The sequence below is a fragment of the Phaenicophaeus curvirostris genome, chromosome 9, assembly GCF_032191515.1.
Source record: "Phaenicophaeus curvirostris isolate KB17595 chromosome 9, BPBGC_Pcur_1.0, whole genome shotgun sequence".
Lineage (NCBI taxonomy): Eukaryota > Metazoa > Chordata > Aves > Cuculiformes > Cuculidae > Phaenicophaeus > Phaenicophaeus curvirostris.
Genome location: NC_091400.1, coordinates 19,672,399 through 19,683,951, shown reverse-complemented (window position 1 = coordinate 19,683,951; position 11,553 = coordinate 19,672,399). Strand labels below are relative to the sequence as shown.

The 11,553-nt window shown below is 43.3% G+C and overlaps 1 protein-coding gene across 6 annotated transcripts in view; it reads left to right on the top strand.

Annotated features, from left to right (window-relative positions):
* The first annotated feature begins 791 nt into the window (after positions 1–791).
* USP54 (ubiquitin specific peptidase 54) overlaps positions 792–11,553 on the top strand; it is a 61,713-nt gene continuing 50,951 nt past the window's right edge. For all 6 annotated transcript variants that reach the window (XR_011337954.1, XR_011337953.1, XM_069863514.1 and 3 more), the window contains exon 1: positions 792–914. The gene's annotated coding sequence lies outside the window, so the exon portion shown is untranslated. The remainder of the gene's footprint in view (positions 915–11,553) is intronic.

Genomic DNA, 11,553 nt, shown 5'->3' with positions numbered 1-11,553 from the left:
CTGTTTGTTAGCACAATACCATGCTAGGAAAGACACACAATGGTGGGCATTGTTTTTTGTAATGTAACCAAAGTTTTCTTTGAAGTTATTTTGGTCTTGGCTATACAGTGACTCTCCCCGTCCATGCTGTGAATGTGACTGTGTTGGAAGAACAAGTTGATGCTGAGTGCGGATCACACCAGTGTCCTGGAGCTGTACCCTGACAGAGTCTGGGAATAATCGTTTAGTAATGCTGCTTCTGATGAACTTATGGGAGGTTTCGGGGGTAGGAAGCTGTTTTTCTGAACAAGCTTCTTTTTTCCTTGATGGGTATCGCTGGCTTTGAACCACAGGGGATGGTTCCAGGAATTCTCCTGCAGTAATTGTTCTTTGAAAACCACTTTTTCTATTGAATAGCTACATGTCACTCCTGGTTCTTGGCCTGACCTGTGAGGAAACATGCTTCGTGTTTGAGCAGTTTGCAGGAACCTTGCCAGTTCACTTGTGCTGAGGGGAGCCCTGCCGTGCGCAGACAAGCTGCTGTAAAACCAGCTCATCCTGTGCAGCCCCTTCTCCTCTGCCCCCAGTCTGGCCTTTTATAAAAGGGCTTGGAAAACCTTCCTCCCTCTTGCCGGGCCCTGTTTCCAAAGGGAATTGTCAGTCCACAGGGCAGCGCTTTGCGATGAGACCTTCCTGTGCTGAGGGAGGCTGTGGTTTTTGTTTTAACAGCTTCCTATTGTTTGGAAGGGCGGGTTGTCCCCTCCCACGCTATTCTAGCTCCTTCCTCCCCCCTTAAGTAATTGTTCCATACAAGTATTACCGAGAGCAGATGCTCGAGCAGTGAGTCTGCTGAGAATTTTCCTAGCCCACTCTGATCTCTAGTGTTTATTGCAGTGCCGGTGTGGAGCTCACACAGTTGAAAGTGGCAGAGGTAGGTCTTTCTGGTATTCAAATCTTTTGGTTTAATTAAGTGACACCACTTCTGTGACATGCACTGGTCTTTCAGTTAAATCCAAGTTGTCACTGGAATTTTCTGTGATATATGGCACTGAAAGGCAGAAAATACTGCTTGTCAGTGTGGATTGGCTTTGTTTCTAGGATGCAAAGAAAGGCTGTTGCTTCAGTTTGTTAATAGTTTGGTTTTCAATATTCTAGTTGTGCTGTCTTTTGATGTTTTATATGTGTACGTTTGTGTTCCACTGCCTGTGCAAAAGGCACTTCCTAAGGCATAGGCTGCCCCTGTTCCACTGTACCACAGCTGCTTCTGGCTAACAGTATCCATGGTGAATGTGAAGATGAAGCCAGTAAGAATCTGCTCACCTTAATGTTTGTCACAGCTGGAAGGGAAGTTAGCAGTTCATTTCCCATCCTTGTTGCTGTACAGTATAACTGTTACTTAGTCAGAAGCTCTCAGGGCTGCTTTTTGATAATTTAGATGTGGGTTTGCTTCCGTTTTCTTGCTGAGTTCTGTGTTAGAAGGTTGGTAATGAAATGATGTATTAAATATACGAGGAGCTTTTTATTATTTTACTGTGTTGATTTGTTAAAGTCATCTTGCCTTGGCTGGTTTCCTGATCCCCTGCCTTCTGTGAAGTGCCTTGTTTCCAAAATAAATAGTAATTATTCTGTGGATTTTGGAAGTCTACCACTACTATTCCGTATTTCTCATTGCTTCAGCTTAGGATGAAGTACATCTTTGTTTAAATTTGTAGATTTGGAAGAAAACAAACTATTTTCTTACATTTAGTGATAAGCAGTGATTTTCATTCCATGAAATGATAAATCTGATTCTAGAATTTGTCACAGGTGGGTGTGGAAATAATGTGTGTATGATTTCCACTGTTCATCATTCAGTATAATACACTCATTCTGCCTGTTCAAATGTATTCCAGATTTTTTTTGAAGGAATAACTTCTTTGTAATACCAGCGTGGTTTAGAGAGAGATTGACCATACTCTGCTGAGGTGGGGCTCTGCTGATCCACACCTGGAAGAGGAAGTGCTGCTCTCCTTTCCCTGGCTGAAAGGTCTCGATGAGTTGAATCAGGTCACTAAACCAGCAGGAAGAAAAGCAAGCCTCTCTCCTCCCCAAAAGTGGTCATTCTGTGAGCTGCCCTGAGCCAGAGGGCAGAGGCGTTACCTGCCAACCCTCTCCCCTGCTCTGGTGGCCGCGAAAAGTTGGGTTTGTTTCTTTGTAATAAAAGGTTGCTCAGACATTGCCTGTCTGAAGAGACAGGTCGTTCTCCTGGGACATTGTTCTTGGCAGGAGTTTGAGAAGCCTTAGGCTTGTTTTCTTGAACTGACAGTTCAAAGCCTCTTGCTTTTTCCTGAAAAAACAAGTATTGTGGTGGGCTTGCAGGGGTTTGTGTGTTTTCTTAAGTTGTTCTGTCTAACATCGTTACACGTACAAGGTATGGTAGGAATCTCAGAGTTTCCAGTATGAACGGGCTAATCCCAAGTTGAAGTCCTCATCTGAGGCCAGAGAAGCCCAGCAAACAGCCAGCAGAGCGAAGGAGGCAGACTGTGGTGGCTGTCACGATGAACAATGGTTTTGGCACACCTGCAGGCTCGTGCTGAGCTGCTCCACACTTGGCACGAAAGGAGTGACTTGGAGGATCACCAGATAGTTCTGTAGATGGTTTTGGTATGTTTCCATCGTCTCTGAGGGAGAGAAAACAGAAGCACTTGCTTCATAGTGTAACACATGGCTGGTGGAGGCTGGCACCATCAGCTTTTGGGGTGGGGCTCAATAATGAACTTCCAAATCGGGAAGTCAATATTATGCTAGATCCAAGGGTCCTTAGAAGTGAGTGTGGGGAGGCTGACATTCCACAGTTAGGGGGGAAAGTGGGATATAGTTAAAGCAATGTGTTGGAGAATGTTATGCTCATACCACCTTTCTGAATAAATGTATCGTATATTTTTATTCAAGAAAAAGAGTTTTGCTAATAATAAAGAAGTAAAATGAAGTGGGCTGGAACAAGTGCATTTGTAGGAAGGTTCTGCAGTACGATGCAGCTTTTGACTCCGCCAGGGGCCAAGTGATGTTAATCAGCTGCTGTTTTTCCTGGGAGTTGTCACAGATGTAAGTTACGAGACAAGATTACTTACTCTAAAGAATAGTGTGTCACAGCCATGTCATTCCATCAATTTTCCACTTTCCACCTTTTCAGGTTCTGATGTTTTGGATTATAATAATAATGTCTTTTTAACTGGTGTATTAATATCTATGAAATTCCAGAAGTTTCTCGTGAGCTTGATTTCACAAGAGGACGTGTGTTACTGTTGCTGTCCTGATTGGTGAGCGCCTGGGTCTCCAGAGTATACTGGAGCTGGAGAACATGGGGGACTGGGGAAAAATGAGGATGCTAAAAAACAGAGAAAAATTTCCTTCTAGTCTAGCAAAGAACATCCATCATAACACCACACATTTTGGCTCAAGCTCAGAGCAGTTTAGCTTCAAATTGAACTACTTCAGTCCTGATTGATCAGAAATATAAGATTCTTCCAGTTCAGCAACTTGCTTGCACATGGGCGCACACAAGCAGGTATGACTTATTTTATTTTCTTAATCATGGAGGCCGACTTTTAATCTGGATAGAATTTTCTTATTTTCTCCTGTCTCCCTTGGAGGTGTGTGTAAGGAAGTTGTGTGTATCCTAATGCTGATTAGGCAATGGATAATAACAATAATAATAGTAACTGCATCTGTATTGAAGGAAAAATTTGTAACTGATTTCTCAACAAAGCTTTTATTGTGATATAATGAGGTGACTGAAAATGCCATTATGGTGTGGTAACCTTTCTCGATAAGGGTGTCTTCTACAAGTGCTGCTTTCCCAGATGTCAGGTGATCATTCCTTGAAGGCTGTTTGTTCTGAGGGAGAGGACTTCTAAACACGACAGTGTTTGATTTTATCCTTTTATTGCCTTGCTGGTTTTGTAGATTGGCATCTCCTTCTGCACCAAGCTGCTCATCTTCCTCAGACCTTCTTCTGTCAAACTCAAGAGTTGTGTCCCTTCAGCAGATTCTGAGTTGTCAACGTGTTGTCTCAGGAATTCTGGCGAAAACAAGTTACCTTATGCAGCATTTCAGTGCTTGGGAACGTTAACCTGGGGCAGTATCAACAGGTCTCATCCTAACAGGGTTTGGCAAGAGAAGGGGTGGGCAACATGTGGTATGGGAAGGCTCTGGACTGGGACCAGCTCAGTTTGCTGCTGGTATGGGGGCTGTGCCATCGGGACTGGAGGCTGAGGGAAGAAGCACACCTCAGGCACCGTCCTGACTTGCTGTGGCAGGACATGGAGTCCTCCACAGGCTTGAGACATGTCTAACCCTTCTCCTGTGGTGAACTCCCAAAAGGCTGAAAGGATTTTGGTGTCGAAAAAGCCAGATTTTATTAAATAAGTACTAGAAAACTTGCATTTTTAGAAGAGAAAAGAATTAGGGAAGACAAGACAGAAATAAACTGCTGTGCAACTTTCCTATTGCCCTGTCTGTCTCTGCTTCCCAGCCTGTCAGTCACTGAGCATCCCTGAATGTCCATCCAAATTTTGCGTTGTGTCTCAGACTAGCCGTACCCTGGAGCCCTCTCCTTGGACACCCTTGGTACCTCCCCAAGGGGGATGGTGTGGAATGGGGCTGTACCCCTGCCCCCGAGGCTGCTGCATAGCACAGCCATGCTCCTAAAGGATCACACAGAACTAGAAGCCAGAAACCAAACACTTAAGTGAACTGTATCGCTCTGAGACCCAGTTATATCCCCATCTCCTGCTGCATTTGGCACAGCAGAAGACCCCCACAGTGCCACTGTTGTCTCTTGACCAAGACCTCTCCACAAAGCTCTTTGTGCCTCCACCAAACCCTGCTCCCTGAGGTGCTCTGCTTGAAGGGGTGAGGCAGCAGTTTAGGCTGGGTACTTCTGTACAGGGAGGAAAAAGGTGAATATAACGTACCAGTTTAGGATGCTGCCCTTTCTAAATTTTGTGTGTTCTGGGCTGGACTAAGCCAGCAGCAGTGTCATTCTTTGTGCTTAACCGTGCAACCCTCCTGGGAGTCACTGCTGGAAGGGTGTGTGGATTCTCGCAGACGTATGTCTTCAGTTTCACAGGTGGTTTCAGCCACAGTGCAGCGTCAGCTTTGGGAGAGCACCAGAAGCAGTTGGTTGCTTCTCATTGGAGCTGAGACCCATGGCAGCACTGACACAGTTGAACCACAGCTGAAACATGCATCCTTTTATTTACAGTCCAGACAGAAATTCTGCTGTCTGAAGTGGAGCAAGGATGCTCTTTCCTCTAGGTACTTTTCCAGTGTTGAACTCTTGCTGCTGGCTGGGTACTCTGCAGTGCTGTCAGGCCAGGCCTCGTGTTTGTACATGGGGCATGTATTCATGCGCTCAAACTTGCTCTTTTTCATTTTGCTTTAAAAAAGCAACAACCACAAGTTTTATTAAGGATGTTTCCCTCTCCACATCTACCTGTTGGTTAAATGTATTATTACTTCCCTGAGCACCCATTGGAATGCTTTAAATTTCATATTTAACAACCTTCTTCCAGTTTCAAAGGGGGGAACTCCTGTGAACTACCTCTTCATGCTCTTCTACTAATGAGCAGCGCATAGGTGACATGGAAAGTCTCCTTTCATGGTATATACCTCCTCTTCAGCACTTCTGTTTTTTTGTAGGGAGCTTCTGGTGCCGCTCAGTAGTGCCATTTCATCACCAAGCAGAGAAAAAGCTGTTGACATCATTCTTCTTTTTCTTACCCCAACACCCAACTGGGCTGTTCAGCTTGTATTATACTGCGTTTGCACAGCTTCTGCTCTGTGACCTGCTAGGACAGAGCCTTCTTGTACTTAACAAGAGTTTCTTTCATGCTTTGTGGATCTTTCCAGGCCACAGCAGGGCACAAAATAATCCGTTTTGCATTTGGTGCTTTCACAGTAATTTTCTGGTGAGGATGAAATAACCTTTCTGAACGAAAACAATATCATCTCCATAAGCCTGGTTTTGATACAAGGTAATTTTGTCATTGTTTCTGCATTTTGTAGAATGAACAGCAGCTTTTTTTCCCCAGCAAATCTCAACATTTTAAGATACTAAAATCTGTAAGGGAAGAGTTGTGTAAGTTTATAAAATCAGTATGGAAGTAGTTCTTATGGTAGTATCTGGTAAGACTTGCAGTGTCCTTGAATCATTCAATATGAATACAAATTTGAGTTCAAAGAGGCCAGAGTTTTGTGCAAGTTCATATGTAAATCTTATGGCTTCACCTTTAGTTCTAAAGTAAAATGAAAGATCTGTGTTTCAGAAAACTTGTTTATGGGATACAATCTGCTTTGCACATGTGAAACTTCCATCTGTGTACGTTTTGCGTATTCTGTAAATGTTTTAGTTTCAGAAATGTATTTCTGACAAATATCTGTATATGACAAATCAAAGAAAGTGTCTTTTGCCTGTTTTACCCATCTACTCCAAATTCCACCAGTGAAATAGGTTAAACTGGTTTTGAAGGCTTCTTTTACACCTACTTGATAAAAAGATAGTGGTTTTTTTTTTGTTCTCCAAAATATTTATTCTAATATGCATTTCAGAATGCCTTGTACCAGCAGAGTGTAAGTGGAGTAAATTATCTCTTTGTAAGAGCCTTCTTAATGAAAGTGAAATTGCAGGTAACAGAGGTAGCTGCATACCCTGTTGTACAAAGGTTCCTTCCCACTGTTCATGGGAGTCATTGCATGACCTTGCCTGTAGTTGATGTTCAACTGTAAGTTCAGGACTGTTGTGTGTTCAGTTGTCATTATCTCCTCTGTAAAACACACCGAGCCCAGCAGGCTGGCTGTGTACTCTGTGAGATGGTGTGATGGGTCGGGGCTGCAGCTGAGCAGAAGTGCAGGATACCCCTGGCTGTTGGCTCAGTCAGCACTGGCTTATCAGATGTTCTCTGCTCCTGCTCTGCGAGCTGTACAGAAAACCAGAAATCAGGCTTGTCAGTTCCAGGCTGTTGCTGAGGTGTGTTTCCCTGAACCTGTTTGCTTTCCTCTTCCCACATGCGGTTAGCTGCTGTGGGAGACAGGATGCTTTGGTTCACTAGGCTTTTTCTTGTGGTATGGGCACATGTTTTTCCTGCAAGGTTCTGAAGTATTCAGTGGGTTTTGTGGGAAAATACTTCTGTATACAAAACCAAATGAAGCAAAAAAATTAGTTTCCCTGTTCTTTTTAGTTATGCTTATTCCTCCAAAACTAAATAGTAATGATCTTAAACCCAAGTTGAGATTAAGTGCTTATGCATGTGTGTGCTCACTCGTGATCCTGCTGGAGTGTTATTTATAGCTACACAGTGCAGATGACTGCTTAAAAAACTAGGAATAATCAGTGTGTTGTGGATGCTGGGTGCACAGTTTTATATTTTTATGTGGAAGTATTAATCTATTTAATGTTTTGCGGCTACCAGCACTCCTTCTGCTTGTCAGTTTTAGCCAGGCAGGAAAAAAATGATGTAACCATTCGGTACTGGGACCCAGCACAGGCAGCTCAGTCATTCTTTACTCTCTGCCTGTGCTGTGTTTGCCCAGGTTCCTCTGTACAGTGTTGCACCGAGGTGTGGTACTAGACGGGCAAGAACATGAATGTTACAAGCCATCTTGCTTCGTGGTAATGCTGGTATAGATAAAACACAGCATACAGTTATTAATAGTTTAGGAGTAACCTATAGCTATTATTTTAATACCAGCTACTGTCCTGAGCTAGGACAGAAGAGAGGGGAAGTAAATGCATTTATGGGACTATCAAATGTATTGGCTGGCTCTAGCTGTTGATCAAGAGGGAGGTGGGAACTGCGTCTGCCCACCCTGTGTGGTAGATCAAAGTCCATTATGTGCCTCTACTGAGGAAACAGCTTTCTCTCCTGCCTGCTGCCTTTCCACTTGAGCACTACCTAGAGAGAGCAGTGCATTGCGGTATTTGACTTTGAGATTCTGAACACATCACCAGAAAGACCAATTTTTCTACCCGAGGGCCATCCATCTGTTTGGTCAATGTCTATCACTACTGTAAACGTGTTGCTGCCTTTGTTCAGTCTGTGTTGTCTTTCCTTTGGAATTCAAGGACTAATGGTACTCAGGGGACTTTTTCCATCTGCTTGTTTTCCTTCAAAAATCCATTTCTTGCTTACCTGTGGTTTTAATTCTGTGTGGATGTGTGTTAACACATGCAGTTGTGTTATACCCTGCTGAAATCAAGGTATGGTGAAGCAGAGTCTAATGAAACTGAGGGATCTGTGGTGCTGCAATGTTAACAGCATATGATCAGGGAGGTGGTTCTGCTGGCTTCTGTTTCAAGGAGGGAGAGGAGTGTGAAGATTGACAGGAGAACTCATAGTTCTAACAAGGTGGCTGTTACAGGAGGATTTTTCTGAAAACACTTTTGTTGCTGTTCAGCAGTGGAAGCCTGCAAGGTCAGGAAAAGACTGGCAGCAGGATTTTAGGATTTAAAAATCTGTCAGTCATTAAGTCTTATGTTGTTGAATACTGCTGACTACTTTTGAAAGCTTCTGGGGATCCTTTAGTCATTGTTGGGCTGGAATTTGAAAGCCCAAGCTTTCCTGGGTCAGTGGTATTATTGGAAGAGAGGTGAGATTGTTTTATTGTGAATAAAGTGCCATAGGAAGAAGGGCCTTGGAGCCTTGTTGCAATAGCTACCGGCTGTAAAATACAGAATTTTGCAATGAAAATGTTCATTTTTATCTGGAAGTTGAATCAAATACCAAATTAATCTCAAAGTTACCCTTTAGAGAGCCAAGGTGAAGATCTGGAAAGGGAATAACTGGCAGCAGGAGGCTGGCTGAGTGCTCACTAGGGTTGCACCAGAACCTCCCATTTCTCCATATGGTTGGCAGCTGCCCTGCTTCTATTTGTTGTGATTTTCTGTGTCACACAAGATTGACTGGTGATGTTTAATGGCTTTTGAGCACTTGCATAATGTTTGAAGCTGCCGCGTTTTCGTCGTTTATCCAAACTCCACAAGTTCCATGTGAAGAGCTAATTTCACCCCTCCCTTGCTCCTTGCGAAACCCAGCACCAAGCCTAGGGGCAGGTAGGGTGTTTTATTAAACACAGGCTTGGGAGAATAAACTTAGATTTCAGGTGGAGAGTAATACAAAATTTCAGGATCAGCAGTTCAGCAGTCCAGGTGTGTTACGCTGCAGGCTTTTTATCATCGTGTACAGCTGTCTTGAAGAGCTGGGCAGCTGTGGAGGGGAGATCTGAAGGGAGTGCAGATTGTTCTGAAATGGTTGGAATTTACTTCAGGCTGTGCAGACTTTCTTAATTTTATACGTATTCCTTCCCTTTTCATCTGCCAGAGGAGAGTTGGGGAGAGAACACATGGTTTGGGCTGCATAACAAAACGGAAGGCAGCTGCTTCTGAAGGATTTTGGAAGTAGGAGACAAAGCTGTGGGCTGGTCTGCCTCCACTCCCCGTAACCTCCCCAGCCAATGTGTGCGCTGAAAGCACTGCGAGGTGTGAGATCAGGGGTTATTAATACCATGTTTCTGATATGAGTAAAGGTTTTATCTGGGGAGTGAAGTGTGTTTTGGCAATAAGCCCCACACAAAGTAAATAACGTGACCTTTATGTCTCTGGTTCTGACCTCATCTCTCATTGTTTGTCTTCGAACAGAAGCCCTTTATTATTCGATTATCCCACATTGTGCACTTAGAAATGGCAGTCACTAACAAGCGATGCTTTCTTACAGAAACTTCTAGATCATCTTGGAGTTTAAGTTGGTTTTGATCAGAATAGGGTGTAATGCTGGCTTTGGATAGCTAGAGCTATGTGATTGGCTTTTTTAATTTATTTATTTTTAGCTGTGATTTGCCTTTGAATGGTTGTCATGTTGTATTAGAGCTCCTTACTGGATGGCGTTTAATAGTTTTTTGGGGTTTTTTTTAGTAGCCAACAGGATACTTTGGGTCCTCTTAATTGCTTTATGATAGCCTGGACACAGCTGCCCTACGCTTCTCTCTTTCAGCATGGGATAAATTACGTATTTCCGACTATTTTGGACAAAAGCCTATATAGTTTGCATGGAATACAGGTCTTTATCAGCTGATGTCCATCTTCCGGGAAGGGCTGCAAAAATGACTGCTAAGACTTTGCATGCCTGGAGAGAAGCACCTGCAGGCAGTTGGGAAGGAGCAGAGAGGTTTCCCTTTAGCTCGAGCAGGTGTAAGTTTGCCGCTCTCCACCACCACCACTGAGACTTGCAGTTTAAAGCCAATGGCTTTCTGCTGCTTTTTTACTGTGAGAGATGCTCTTTAAATAGATTTGGCTGACTGTCAGGCTCAAAATCAAATGATTTGGATTAGGTAAGTGTTCACAAGATTTCGTTGCGCTGTGTTAAGAGGCAGTCTACTGTAGTTTTATGAAACACACAGGCATTTTGGATGAAGAAGGGGGAGAACTGCTTGCTGTGAAGAGTATCTTCATGCAGTACAAAGCTATGTGTGACCCCAGCAGCTTGCAAAGTCTCTCTGAGGGGTGTTTCTGCAGAACATGGTCTCTCCACACACCTTGTTGGTCTGAGCAGTTAACAGGAACATAGAGTGGGTTTGGTTTGGTTTGATTTTTCATGGGTTATTTGTTAGTTTAAAAAGTTGCTGTAAGAATACATTCTTTCTTCATAAAGTAACTTGTTCTAATAACACACACATTCACACATAGAAGCTTTACTTTGTTTTTAAAGTTTGTTCAGAAGTACAAGTAGTGAAAAACAAATTCTGGACCTCTGCTCTTAGATTTAACACTGATAAATACTGAATTGGTGGCATCAGCCGTACCTAGTGCTCAATGGAAGGATCTCCTTTCCTAAATGGGTTGTTTGAATTCAGCCATGTGCCTAAAATGGTTCATCAAGCAATAGCCCAAAACCTTTGGAGAGACTTGAGACTGGAGAGAGAGGGGAGTGTTAGAAAGTTGGTTTTCCCCTTAAAATGAAGAGTGATAGTGGGACCTCACCAGAGAATGAATGATGTAGCTTATTATGTTTTGATGTGATTGACTTAGCAAGTGACTGTGAGAATGAGCTGGGACTCGAACTCTTCTGTGCCACGTGTCCTGTGGCCCAAGGACACACTGGAGTTCTTTTGGGACAGAACTATGTGCTGAGCTGTGGTCAGCTCTGCTCTGTGGTAGCACTGCTGGAGATGCGGTGGGAGTGGTGTCCTGTGCCCTTCTCTTGTCTACTGAGCCTCTGTGGCTTGGAGCCCCCCTTCGTTCCTGAAGAAAGCTGTTGGCAAACAGCATGGATTCAAGGGAAAAGCTGGAATGCTGGATATCCCTTTTTTATTATCTAGTCTTTATATACTTATGTATTACTAACTCTATGTTACAACATTTGTATAACATTATTATAAGGCTCTGCAACTTTTCAAGGATACAGTTAGCTTTTCTTTGATCACGCTGGCTAGATTAATTTTGTCCCTTATTCCAGTGAATAGTGTTCTTAGCAGGATAAACAAAATTGAAGTAGCTTAAAAGTTTTTAGGCTTTCTGCCTCAGTTCACTGTGTCTAAGAT